The sequence below is a fragment of the Hyla sarda genome, chromosome 3 (assembly GCF_029499605.1).
Source record: "Hyla sarda isolate aHylSar1 chromosome 3, aHylSar1.hap1, whole genome shotgun sequence".
NCBI lineage: Eukaryota > Metazoa > Chordata > Amphibia > Anura > Hylidae > Hyla > Hyla sarda.
Genome location: NC_079191.1, coordinates 250,671,229 through 250,686,543, shown reverse-complemented (window position 1 = coordinate 250,686,543; position 15,315 = coordinate 250,671,229). Strand labels below are relative to the sequence as shown.

General features: G+C 41.1%; 1 protein-coding gene across 1 annotated transcript in view; it reads right to left on the bottom strand.

Annotated features, from left to right (window-relative positions):
* The window catches only part of LOC130362263 (uncharacterized), a 163,881-nt gene that overhangs the window by 113,363 nt on the left and 35,203 nt on the right, over window positions 1-15,315 (bottom strand). The window lies entirely within an intron of this gene.

Here is a 15,315-nt window from a genome sequence, read left to right as displayed (position 1 = left end):
AGTATCAGTCATAAGGCATAACTACATAGTATATGACAAATTATAACTTCATTTATAGTATACTAGCTTAATACCCGGCGTTGCCTGGTTTTTCCTTTCTTATCCTTATTGGGGAGGTAAATAAACAAAGGCGGAAGCTTTTGACTTCATATCCCGTCCTCATATATTGTTGTCATATCCCGACCCCACATCCTGTCCTCATATCCCGACCTCCTATCCAGTCATATCTCGTCCTCATATCCCGACCTCCTATCCCGTCATATCTCGTCCTCATATTCTGACCTCCTATCCCGTCATATCTAGTCCTCATATTCTGACCTCCTATCCAGTCCTCCTATGCCGGTCCTCCTATGTCGACCCGTACCAGGTATTGAAATATGTCCAGCCGTATGGAAGTTTTGATTTGCATGGGACTTTAAACAAAAACCTCGACCCTCACAAATGGGGGTAGTTAAGGGTTAAATTAACTATCCTATATTTTAAGATGACATATAAGTAACATGTGACCAAGTATTATTGAAATATCTCCAGCCATTTGGAAGTTATGAAGTAACATATATTTCCCATAGACTTGTATTAGACTTTAAACATAAACCCTAACCCTGGCAAATGGGGGTGAGTAAGGGTGAATCACCTATCCTATGTTTGTTGTTGACATGTAAGTAACATGTGCCAAGTTTCATGTTAATATCTTTAGCCGTTTGGACGTTTTTGTGGAACATACATACAGACATTGGTCCTTATTTACTGAGTGTTGTGTAGGTTTCTTTGTGGGTTTTAATTCCCTACAATTTATTTTCCACGGTATTTACTAAGGTTTCCCTACATTTTTTTTTACACATTCTCTGATCTGTCTGGTTTTCCTCAAATCAAATGCACCACATTTTATGTGGAAACCTTAGTAAATATGTTTTTTGCAAAAATGTCGGGAACACGCCCCTTTTGGAGATGACACCCCCTTTTCCCGGTGACCACGCCCCTTTTTCGGGGTTTTCTAAGCAAAATGGAGAGTTAGTGGTTTATTTTTTTTTTATTCTGGCACAAAATCTGGCGAAGACAGAATTTCGGTTGCAATGTAACAGAATCTGGCGCACAACCCGACAAAACAAACATGTCGGGTTTGCAATAGTAAATATGAGGGCCATTGAGTTATAGTTTATTATATATGATATTATAATTATATATATATATATATATATATATATATATATATATATATATATATATATATATATATATATATATATATATATATATTATATATATACACACACACACACACACACACACAATTAGTTATAAACAATTAGAATAAAATCCATTCTCACTTTATTCTATTAGTCTGAACAGAGTCTAATGGAAACCATTACATTTAAGCTGGAGCACAGTTTAAACATAACAACTGTAATCCATTCCCGCAGAATGACATATCAACGTCATGATATTCTGGTAGTTCGCGCATTATGATGTTTATATAAGTCATTCAGTTAACCTGGCGATGCGCAGCATTGCACGGTTTAACTGGCAGAAGTCCCGCTGTAACAGCGGGGGAAAACTTCTGTAACCCCCCCCCCCCCCCCCCCCACGATCATCTGTCCTGGTCAGCGATCACTGCTATGGGTGGACCAATCACAGTGTCTCAGCTGACTGGGGGGGGGGTTAAAGTTCATTTCCCCTGCTCAGCCTGCCCCTAGAAGTCCGGACAGAGCAGGGGAAGATGAGAGCTGCGGTAGGGACATAACACAGGTCAAGTGATGGCAGCGGGGAACGGGGGATCGGCAGCAGGCAGGTGGAGGACGCAGCGGTTAAAGGCAAGTGGAGGATGCAGAGGCAGCAGTGAAGATCATCACTGATGTTCACTGCTGCTTCTAGGAGTTTGAAAACCAACTCCCAGCATGCCCAGACAGCATTTGGCTGTCCGGGCATGCAGTTTGTTGTAGTTTTGCAACAACTGGAGGGCCACAGTTTGGAGACCACTGTGCAGTGGTCTCCAATCTGTGCTCTTCCAGATGTTGCAAAACTACAACTCTCAGCATACCCATACAGTCCAGGAATGCTGGAAGTTGTAGTTCTGTAACATCTGGCCCTTCAGATGTTGCCGAACTACAACTCCCAGCATGCCTGGGCAGTCTGGGCATGCTTGGAGTTGAAGTTTTGCAACATCTGGAGGGCTACAGTTTGGACACCACTACACCCCCCCCCCCCCCCCCCATGTGAATGTACAGGGTACAGTCACACGAGCGGGTTTACAGTGAGTTTCTTGCTGCAAGTTTTAGATGCAGCAAATTTTCCGCTGCAGCTCAAACTCCCAGCGGTAAACTTGCTGTGAACCCCTGCCCGTTTGAATGTACTCTAAAAACACTACACTAACACATAATAAAGGGTAAAACACTACATATACACATGCTCCTACACAGTTACCTCCGCCCCCCCCATTAAAATGAAAAACATCTGGTATGGCACAGTTTCTAAAACGGAGCCTCCTGCTGTTGCAAAACAACAACTCCCAGTATTTCCAGACAGCCACTGACTATCAAGGCATGCTGGGAGTTTAGAAACAGCTGGAGACACCCTGTTTGGGAATCACTGGCATAAAATACCCCTATGCAAATCCATAATTCAGGCCTCAAATGCGCATGGTGTTCCCTCACTCTGGAGCCCTGACATATTTCAAGGCAACAGTTTAGGGTCACATATGGGGTATCTCTATACTTGGGAGAAATTGCCTAACACATTTTTGGGGGCTTTTTCTCCTTTTACCCCTTAAGAAAATGTAAAGTTTGGGTCTACTCCAGCATGTTATTGTAAAAATGTAATTTTTTACACTAACATGCTGATGTTGCCCCATACTTTTTATTTTCACAAGAGGTAAAAGGAGAAAAAGACCCCTAAAATGTGAAATGAGAGTCCGGAAATACCCCATATGTGGACATAAAATGCTCTGTGGGCGCACAACAAGACTCCGAAGTGAAAGCACCATTTACATTTCAGGTGATTTGCACAGGGGTGGCTGGTCGTTACAGCGGTTCTGATATAAACAAAAGAAAAACACCCACATGTCACCCCATTTTGGAAACTACACCCCTCATGGAATGTAACAAGGGGTATAGTGAGCCTTAACTACCCACAGGTGTTTGAAGAATTTTTGTTGAAAATGAAAAATATTTATTTTTTCACTAAAATGCTGGTGTTATCCCAAATTTTTTATTTGCACAAGGGGTAATAGAAGAAATGGGTTTACAAATTTTGGGGTGCTTATTTCCTGAGTATATAAATACCCCATATGTGGATGTAGAGTGCTCTGGTGGCGCACTACAATGCTCAGAAGAGAAGAAGCGCCATTGAGCATTTGGAGAGAGAATTTGGCTGGAATTGAAGGCCATGTGTGTTTACAAAGCCCCCATGGTGCCAGAATGGGGAGCCTCCCCCCACATGTGACCCCATTTTGGAACTACACACCTCACATAACATAGTAATGGGTGCAGTAAGCATTTATACCCCACAGGTGTCTGACAGATTTTTATAACAGTGGTCCGTGAAAATTAAAAATCGAATTTTTCATTTGCACAGCCCACTGTTTCAATAGTCTATCAAACACCTGTGGGGTGTAAATGCTCACTGCCCCTCTTATTACATTCTGTGAGGGGTGTAGTTTCCAAAATGGGGTCAGGTGGGGGGTCCACTGTTCTGGTAGCATGGGGGCTTTGTAAACGCACATGGCCCCCCGACTTCCATTCTAACCAAACTCTCTCACCAAAAGCTCCTTCTCTTCCGAACATTGTAGTTCGCCGCAGAGCACTTTACATTCACATATGGGGTATTTCCATACTCAGAAGATACGGGGTTACAAATTTTGGGGGGAATTTTCTCCTATTACCACTTATACAGTGGTAAATTTGGGGGGAAAATGCATTTTAATGAAAAAATTTTTTTTTGATTTCCACATCCAACTTTAACGAAATATCGTCAAACACCTGTGGGGTGTTAAGGCTCACTGTACCCCTTGTTACGTGCCTGGAGGGGGGTTTCCAAAATAGTGTGCCATGTGGGGGATTTTTTGCTGTTATGGAACTATATGGGCTTCCTAAATGAGTCATGCTCCCCAAAAACCATTTCAGCTAAATTTGCTTTCAAAAAGCCAAATGGGACGCCTTCTCTTCTGAGCATTGTAGTACACCCGCAGAACACTTTACATCAACACATGGGGTATTTCCATACTCAGAAGAGATGGGGTTACACATTTTGGGGGGCACATTCTCCTATTAACTCTTGTAAAAATGGTAAATTTTGGGGAAAAAAGCATTTTAGTGAATTTTTTTATTTTTTATTTACACATTCAAATTTAATGAAAAGTCGTTAAACACCTGTGGGGTGTCAAGGCTCACTGTACCCCTTGTTACGTGCCTTGAGGTGTGTAGTTTCAAAAATAGTATGTCAAGTGGTGTTTTTTGCTGTTATGGAACCATAGAGGCTTCCTAAACGTGACATGCCCCCTAAAAACCATTTAAGCTAAATTCACTCTCCAAAATACCATTGTTGTTTCTGAGCCCTCTAGTGCACAAACAGAGCACTTTACGTTCACATGAGGTATTTCATTACTCGAGAGAAATTGGGTTACACATTTTGGGGGCATTTTCTTCTTTTACCCCTTGTATAAATTCAAAAACTGGGTCTACAGGAACATGTTAGTGTAAAAAATGGAAATTTAGAATTTTCTCCTTCACTTTGCTGCTATTTCTGTGAAACACCTAAAGGGTTAACAAACATTTTGAATATCATTTTGTATACTTTGAGGGTAAAATTTGAAAACTGCTGCTGAACTTTAAAGCCCTCTGATGGCTTTCAAAAGTAAAAACATATCAACTTTATGATGCAAACATAAAGTAAACATATTGTATATGTGAATCAATATATAATTTATTTGGAATGTCCATTTTCCTCACAAGCAGAGAGCTTCAAAGTTAGAAAAATGCAAACATTTTCAAATTTTTTATGTAATTTTAGAATTTTTCCCCAAGAAATGATTCAAGTATCAATGAAAATTTACCACTATGATAAAGTAGAATATGTCACGAAAAAAATTGTCTCAGAATCAAATTCATAAGTAAAACTATCCCAGAGTTATTAATGCTTAAAGTGACAGTGGTCAGATGTGCAAAAAATGCTCTGGTCCTTAAGGCCAAAATGACCTGGGTCCTTAAGGGGTTAAATGTTTCCACAATCTTGACTCCAGTTTATAGCCTATATAATCTGCAACATATTTGGATCACTTCATTAATTAAAATTCACTCCTTACCCCAAAAAGAAGTCAGGCCAGTATGTGTCTCACTTCCATGCAAACTGCTCTCCAGTGGCTGTTAAGGGATTTCCATCTCAAGCAGCAGAGAAACCAAGATGGAATGCAAGAATAGAGGGTGGGGCTTAGGTAGTGTAAGGGTGCGTTCACACGCTATTTGTTTTTGCGGGTTTTCCGCTGCGTATTTAAAAGTGGGCGGGCTCTTCTCGGCTGTCCGTAGCAGATTTTATGTGGCTGAATTTACACTGCGGAAAATCCGTCGCAGTCCCTACTGACTTCAATGTCGTTTGCGGCGGATTTTCCGCAGCGTAAATTCCTCCGCAGAAAATCTGCTGCGGACAGCCGAGAAGACCCGCCCACTTTCAGATAAGCAGCGGAAAACCCACAAAAACAAATAGCGTGTGAACGCACCCTTAGGGTCTATTCACACTGCAGAATTTCCGCATGCGGAATTCCACCCAGATTCCACCTCAAATTAAAGCCCAATAGACTTTTATGGGATTTTGCACTCCCATTCATATATCTAAATTTCAGCATGCGGATTCCACAAGGATTCTGCACAAAATCCGCTCAAGCCAGAAACCACCCAAATGAATGCGGAAGTGCGGAAATTCTGCAGTGTGAATAGACCCTTATACACAAGAGAGCCAGGACTGATTTCATGCACCCTGAGGCCTCAGAGTATTTGAGCATATCCAGCCCTATCTGACATATAAACCAAGGCTTTCCTTTGTTCCTACCATTTACACTGAGATGTCTTCTAAATGTAAGACCCTCTCCACCATTCCTTTAGTCTATCATCAATATCATCAGGAGGTTACTGCTTTAACTAGTTAACTAGTTACTGCTTTAGTACTGCTTTAACTACTAACCCATTTCTTGCTGTAATCTCTTCTGCTGTTTATTTCCTTTCAGGTCACACAGAAACAAACCTAGTAGCCCTCATTTACTAAACTAAAACTGGATAATTTGGGTTGGGTTATTTTGGCACAGTGTCTACGGCAGCTCGCCAGCCAAGAAAATGCGGCAAACTCGACATTACATTGTGAAAAGCCAAAAGGGGGAGTAGTCTATCACAAAAGGGGGGGGTGGTTTCACAGAAGGTAGTGTGGTTTCACAACCAGACCTATTTACTACTGGAAACCCTGTGAATAAATGGCTGGACATTTCTGCACTGAAAAGGCTGGTCAGAAAATGTTCCCGACTTGTAAATCCCCATAGTAAACAGAGTGGAACCCTGCAAGTCTGAAACAACATTTCACACACGTAAAAACCTGACACTCCTAGTAAAGGAGGGGCAGTGTATCACTAATCTCCTTCGGCACATGCCATCTGTAGTAGCATACTGTGTAATTCATCCCCTAGCACAGGTGCCTGCCATGGGAAGAAACACTCAGCCTCTTGCGGCTGTTCACATACAGCTACCTGCCACCACAATAGTGACTGACATGGCAGGAACAAATGGCTCTGTGCTCTATCAAACTTACAACCGAGCTAAGCATTTCACCGTAAGCACACCATTAGGACATGTTTAAAGACCTACAGGGTCCTCTTTCAGCACCAAACCAGGATGTCTCAGGAAAGGCAGGACATGCAAGAGAGTGTAGTCCCAAGATGGCTGGGGATAACACCCCAAAATCAGGATCTGTGATGGTTAGGAGGGTTATAAGTGTATCTTATAGTTAGACAAATATGAGTACTTTATGAAACTAATTCAAGAGGATCCAGGTAAGGGTAATGTGAAAAAGAAACAGCTGCCACAGAGTTAAGTGAATTAACTCTGCTTAACACCAACAGAGATAATGTGGTTCACGGTTATAGTCTTTGTTCAAACTAAGAATGGTCTCAAATGCCTTTATGATTTGTAGGTCTGATATCTTAAAGATAATTCCTTTTCCCATCACTGATATTTGCATGGTTTAACCCAAATGATAGACCATTCTAATTAAAAACAAATGCAAATCTGTTCTTGAAGAAGTTCTTAAAGAAAACAGACTCCACACACCGGCAGTGTCACAACAGCAAAGAATGAGAGTTGTAAAGCTGCAAGTGCCCATGATGTCCCAAGTGCCCATTATGTGTAAGCACATAATTAAAAAAGGCTTATCTGATCAGGTACTAATGTCACTCATGCTTATAAAGCTAATTTTCACTAGAATTTCCCCAGATTAACTATATCTACAAGTTTAACAGAGCTGAACAAAACTGTAGTAAGCATAAAGATAAAAGAATAGTAATTGAACCTTCGGGAACTGCACTTAGCACAATATACTAGACGACAATGTTGATATATAGCTGAAATCCCCTCTTACCTATAGTCCAACGAAGATGTACTATCTTTATGCAATGTCTCTTTTAGGGTTTCCTTGCTTATTGTTACCAGTATTCAGTGTTAACTATGTAATCCAGCAGAAATCACAAAGGAAATTCTTCCACACAGAAGCCCTAGCGGGTTGTTCAACCCCAGAACAAAAAGGTCAAACAGTCCCACTCACTGAGTGGGTTTTCTCCTTCTCTGGCCAAGCAGATGAAGGAACATTCGGATAAAAGGGATTTAGGAGACATTCGCCGCAGAAGCCTTGCAGTGTGTGACTATGCAGATTTTTTCATCGCTTCTAGGGGAAGACCATGCTAAAACAATCATTATTGAACTGGTTCAGTGAGACCCAAGCCGCCATCTACAGAATCACCTCGGGACGTGATTGGTTGTGCCTCAGGTTGTGTCGACACAGCAGCCATTTTGAAAGCTAACAGGGACTTCCGAACTTCATGGCAAAGACTTGACATACTGTGAAGTGTTGAGTACTGTATAATGCTTCTATATCTCTGTTAATCCTTTTCCTACTCCTCGCTCTTAAATTTTCTTTTCCTACGCCGAGATGTGGTGATGTGATAGCCTAGGGGAGTTGGGTATGGGGAGTGTAGCTGTGCAGTGACTAAAGGGTGCAGTTAACCCTTGCTATTCGTGATGCCAGGGTGAGGGCTCCTCAGTAATGATTGTCCTACCACCACCCTTCCCAAGAGCGATTGGGAGGTAGATAATGATGGAATGTCCACAACCCGAGAGTTTTCTGAAACCATTGTAACTTTTACTGAAGACTTTATGCAAGCTTCATAACCGGAACAGTTGCTATACATGCAAGCTTTCTTTGGAGATTGACAAAGGTTGGGACTTTAGCAGTTTAGAGTCTTTAGGATAATATACACTGTTCCACTGGATTTAGGGGATTAGTTGTGGTCCAGTAGTTATGCTAGCTTTAGCGGGGGTAATTTAGAACTCACGGTTTAAGTTCCGCCGAGCCTGGTAGGTTTTGAGGCCTAGCGTGTCTTTGTAGGTTGCGCAGATCCGACCTGCTAGTCCGGCATCCGCGAGAGCAGCAACCAAAGAGAGCGACAACCGGTCACAGCCCCACCACATGGGCAGGGGCCGGACCAGTGCTAACCGGTCCATACTTGTGTCAATCACCACTACAAAAGGATCGTGGGCAACACGTGACCCAAGGAACTCCAAAAGGGCCTCCAACACACCATAGAGGATATCAACATGGTCAAACGACTGAAGGTCCTGCGACGCTAAACAAGGCAAATACTATACATTATATTAAATATGCATTATTACTAAATATATACATGTATTAACAGTATAGAATTAGAGTAGAGAAGAGGCGACTAGGGGCTGTCCCATCTGGGGGACCCTACCTGAGCGTAGTTACTCTGACTTTTGGGACCACTACACTAGGTACGGTATGCAATATGGTACCGGGACACCACAGTGACTTAACCACACACCCCATTTATTTCTCTACCACCCCCCCCCCACTTCTAATGGCTTCCTCTACACCGCCACCCACCCCTCATACTCATTCAACCCCCCCAACAGATGCCCACCAATCCTACGCTCCCCCTTCCTGTAGGTCCCTAGTTATTATTATGTTATGGTTAAGATTACACACACCATGTGATTTTGTTTTCTATACTGCATTTTCTTTTACATGTTCATCTCACAGACTTGAGATGGCTTTCTGCTCAGGATGACCTCCATTACCTTAATTTCTCTCTTATTTTGCATCATACACCCAATCCCCCCACTGGACTTAGGTTTCTCTTTCTGTTTTTCTGTGTTTGAGTGTAGTTAATATACAACTGTTTTCTTAGGACTTCAGTCCATTGTGATCTTTCTTACTCTACTTTTCCCTCACCCTTCATTTTCTTCCTATACACCCCTCCTACCTCGCCCTCACCCCATAACGATCCATCACCTCATTCCCCCTTTACCTAGGAAGAGCCTTTAGCCAATGCTAACCCTTGCAGGTACCCCTACCATCGCCCCTGTACCTACCGGCACTGAACCACAACAGATTGCCTTTACATACATTTCACACCCTCCTAGAGATGGCCACCTTAAAGCGAAACTGTCACCAAGAATATGCTTGTGAAGCTGCACACATCGTGCCCTAGGCGTACCTTTAGTGGCACTTTAGGCTAGTTTATGCTTACACAATCAAGCTTTATAATCCCCTAGTGAGTCAGACTCACAGTTGGGGCGGTGGAGCCCGGGGTCCACTTTGCTCCGGGCTGCACCCCCCCTTTCAGACTACGTCCCACAGTTTGACAGGCAGGGCTCTCCTGCTTGCAGCGGCCCTGTGTAGCTCAGCATCCCATGCGCCCTGTCAACTGTGTGACGTAGGAAGAAAGGGTTGGTGCGGCCTGGAGCAGAGCGGACCCCAGGCTCAGCCTCCCCAACAGTCTATCTCCCGAGAGGAAAAAAAAGCTTAATTGTGCAAGTATAAACTAGCCTAAGGTGCCACTAAAAGGTATGCCTAGACTATGATTGTGAAACCCTATTGCACAGTATGTGCAGCTTCACAAGCATATTCTTGGTGACCGTTTCGCTTTAAAGTTCCTTACATACAATGTTAAAGGATTTTACTCTCCATGCAAGTGGCATAGTCTTCTCTCCTTGTTAAGAAAAGTGAGGACCTCTGTGTTGTTCCTTCAGGAAACCCATTTTAAAGCTGGCAATATCATTACTCCGCCAATCAATTATTTTTTTCCTTTTGGTTCCACATTGGCAGCACTAACTCATCATCAAGAGGAGTCTCCAAAAGTATTACATAGAGAAGTACCATTCGTTCTAGAATCCAGTTATGACAGCGGAGATGGCGGAGCTACCTTCTTGAAGGGTAAGATTGGTGTGGTGACATACACCTTGGCATCTCTTTACTCTCCAAACACCCACCAGGTCTCGTGGCTTTTTCAGACTCTCAATTAAACCTAGCTCTAGACCCTTCATGGCGCTCCTCCACAGGCCAGTCAGTGACAACCACCTCAATACCGAGCTTGCTCATTCTTTATATCCTGCATCCCCAAGCACTCTCAGTTGATGACAATTAGAGCAAAATTAGTTGTGATACTTATCAAGGCTCTTTGTGCTACAAATAAACCTTAAACCTTACAAATTAAGTCCATGATCCCCACAGTACATTTAAACTTTCTACAAATGTATTTAAATTGTGAGAGCCTGTACCATGCTCCTCAAGGTGTATGTTAAAGCAGCATAATTGAGTGTGTTTGCTTGAAAAAGCCCTGCAATTCCATGCATAAAACTCCGCCTCTAACTGTTTTGTTTTTGGGCTGTATTCACATCTCGTTTTTGCAATACGGTTTCCGTATCAGGATTTTTCAGGTCTCAAAACTGTACCGAACCGTAGACAACCGTATATACCTCTGTACGGTTTGAAAACGAATGTCCGGTTGCATACGGTTTAATGTTTTTTGAAAAAAAAAAGATATGGTTTTAGGTTTGTCCTTCATTAAATAAAGTTCTTCTTGTTCTATTTGTGGGAAGAACCTTCAGTGTGCTCTGTGCATGTGCAAACTGCAAAGCCGTATTGTGCAAATCGGATGGAACTGTATGCACATACGGTTCTGTACGGTTTCCACTGACCACCATTTAAAAAAAAAAAAATTTGTATACAGGTTGTATTCGGTTTTTCACCCAGACATAAAACTGTAGAAGACTACGGTTTTATCTACGGGAAAAAAAAAAAAAAAGATAAAACCGTAAATTATGCAAAACGTGCACAATCGGATGCTACGTTTGGCAGATGGTTTTCAATGACATGTCTATACATACGGTTTTCAATATGGTTCCATATGGTTTTTACACTGAAACCTCATACGGGAACCGTATTGCAAAAAAAAGAGATGGGAATGCAGCCTTACTTACTAGACTTGCCTAATGATTCACTACCTTTATATCTTTTGTATAGTGATGCCCCATGACCAGTATTCCATCCACCCCTTCCCTCCCCAGAACCTAACTCCCCACACCCCCTTGCATCCTTTCTCTTGCTGATTTGTCCCTGCTCGCCTGGACCCGCCCCCGGTTGCTCACCACAGTGTAGGTTTAAGAACTGGCACAGTCACTGTCTTGCTGCCTCACCCCTCATGTGATCTCCAACCTGCAGCAGCCGAGCCACAAGACAGCGAGTCCTTCCTTCCCATCCAATGAGCTGGAGCATAAGTGCCTGGCCGGGCCCAGCTGTATATGGTCATGGTCAGTCACTCGCTGTTTATCAATGACTGCACCGTGCTTTGCCCTCTCTGGCACATCTCTGGCACATGGCACATGCTACATATAATATATTTAGTATGGATCAGCCAAGTCAGAGGGTACAGTCACAAATAATACTGCAGGACATATCCACTGTGCTGTGCCCACTACCCTGGCTGCTATATATGCACATTATATATAAAATATATTTTCTCTCCATCTATACACACACTAATAATATATATATATATATATATATATATATATATATATATATATATATATATATATATATATATATATATATCTATCTATATCTATATATATATATATATATATCTATCTATATCTATCTATCTCTATCTATATCTATCTATCTCTATCTATCTCTATCTATCTCTATCTATCTCTATCTATCTCTATCTATCTCTATCTATCTCTATCTATCTCTATCTATCTCTATCTATCTCTATCTATCTCTATCTATCTCTATCTATCTCTATCTATCTCTATCTATCTCTATCTATCTCTATCTATCTCTATCTATCTCTATCTATCTCTATCTATCTCTATCTATCTCTCTCTATCTATCTCTATCTATCTCTATCTATCTCTATCTATCTCTATCTATCTCTATCTATCTCTATCTATCTCTATTATATATAAATATATAAATAAATATATATTATATATACATACACATACATATACACATACATATATATACATACATACATACATACATACACACATAGGGTACAGTTCAGTCAATTTATATATGCCCTGCAGTATTATGCAGTATTATGTCACTGTCTGTATACCCTTAACTGTGTCCACTGTCCTGGCTGGCCCATATTACATACATAAAAATAAGATAATATCAGAAGAATCTCCTGTACGGAGCCACTGTGCTGAAGCACATGAGTAAGTCACGACCCCCGCCCAAAGCGGAAGCCGCCATGCCCCCTCCATATAGTTCTACGGGAGAGCCGCTCGGCATCCTCCGGCTCTCCCATAGAGCTTAATGGAGGGGGCGTGGTGGCCTCCCCTTTGGGCAGGGGTCGTGACACTCTCCTGGACCCCAGCACTCGGACCCCCGCAATCTAAAACTTATCCCCTATCCTTCGAATAGGGGATACATTTCTATATATGAGACTTATCCTTTATGTCACAGTATGCCAACAACGGGCTGTTCCATACTAGATAGATATGCGTCATGCAGTATAGTTTACTGTACAATAACCCTGCTGTGACATCACTGTATATTAACCCTTTAACAACTGGACATGTTACGGATCCACACATTCTGTAGCAGTCATTTCACTGAGCCATTTAGCATGAAAAATCAAAAATGGCAGAATGGAAGGAAGGAACAGACAGAAGATATTACTCCTGCCACTCCCATTTACAGGTTGTATATCTTTGTTCCCCGGGACACTGGTGGAAAGTTGTGAGAAAACCCTTTTTAACCTTCTCTCTGTTTCTACATTTACAGAAGTGAAGGGTTAATCTTCTGGGAATGATAGAGTGGAAAAATTATGTGAAATCTATATACACCTAATTTTAATTATTGGGCTAGCTATTTTAACCTGAATGTAATTCAAAACTAAAATGTCTGAAACACAAACCAGGATTCTGCAGGATTCAGAACTTCTAAACTAGTGTCCTTTTTGTAAAGCAAAGGACATTGTATTAAAACTTTTCAATTAAATCGTAATACAAAAATCTTTTATGCCTGCGAGCAGAGCACACATACTTGGCTTCTACTATGCAATGGAAATAGATCCTTAGACAACTCACTCCATGGTCCATTACATACAGAAAAAGCAATTGCAATCTAATAACCCCTAGGGGAATGGATGGTCTACATACTTTTGTTACCGTCATATTGCACTTTAAAAAAAAAAAAAAAAAAAGCTAAATTTGGTTTAGAAAACACTTGCCTTTAAAATAGGAAAAATGCTATCCAATAAGATTTTAGAGGGATTATAGAAATATTATATTGTACTTCAAATAATATAGAAGTGTTTGAATCAGAGAAGGTTAAAAAAAAGGAAAAAAATGGCAAATGGCCATTAGTCTGAATTAAAAATGTGCTAAGACATGTCAAAATATTTGGTCAGTTGGGGTCTGAGTGTTAAGACACCCAACCAATGAGAATAATGAGCAGGGGAAAAAAAAAAAAAAAAAAAAAAAAAAGAGCACAGCATGCTATATGAACAAGGTGTACTGCAATGATCGGTACCACATCGGTTAGTGCACCACACAAAGTATTGATGCAGTGTAGCATCGCTGGACCAATGATTTTGTTGTCAGACATTCCTTGCGGTGATTAGTGATGAGCGGCATATGCCATATTTGAATTAGATATATTCAGTGTTATTTTTGCATGCACGTATGTGATAACTATTTACCTATCCACCTTTATTATCTATTTTATCTATCTAACCATCTATCTCCTAATATACTTTAGTGAGGATATTTGCGAATTTTCGCATATTCTTATATTTGCGAAAATTCGCTCTTCAGCCTCATACAGTAAATAGTATAGGAGCCTTCTTTAGACCACAAGCTGGAAGCAGGAAGGGATGAGATCACTGTGATGTGTTGTGTGGGGGGAAAAAAAATGACAAATATTCGTAACTGCGAATATATAGTGCTATATACGCCATATTCGCAAATATGCAAAATTCATATTAATATTTGAATTGCGAATATTCGCACTCAACACTAGTGGTAATATGTTTTTGTTGGTATTTTGTTTTACATAATTTTATAGCGTTCTTTTATAGTCCTACTGTTTACTTTGTTTGCAACTTTTAATCGGCTGAGAGTGAAGGTAGCCCATTCACTTACACAGGCTCCTAGCTTACCATTATGAAAATTCTAGTTAGTAGAAGTGGCCTGGCCTGAGAGAGGAAATTCAGTAAGTAGAGGACAGTCTTTCCTTGAGAGAGGTCGTCTGAGAGTTAATCTGTCCTATGCTTCCTCCCCTTTGGAGAGGACCAGGGTCTTCTGCTTCTTTTGGGCTTAGCAGTTCCTGCAGAGTTAGGGTTATATGTTGGAGCATTTATACTAGTCCATATTCACAAGGGGAAAAGAAGGGAAATTATAGAGGACCTCTAAAGAAAGGGACAGACTGTGTATAGTGCAGGAGCTCCATAGCTAGTCCTTTTAAGGAGTACTCCACTGGAAAACAATTTTCTTTTAAATCAACTGGTGCCAGAAAGTTAAAAAGATTTGTAAATTACTTCTATTAAAAAAAAATCCCAATCCTTCCAGTACTTTTTAGATGATGTATACTATATCTTGCTCTGTCCATGTCAGGAACTGTCCAGAGCAAGAGAAGTTTGCTGTGGGGATTTGCTCCTACTCTGGACAATTCCTAAAATGGACAGAGGTGTCCGTAGAAAGCATGTTGTCAGACAGAAAGGAAATTCAAAAAGAAAATATCAGCTGCTGT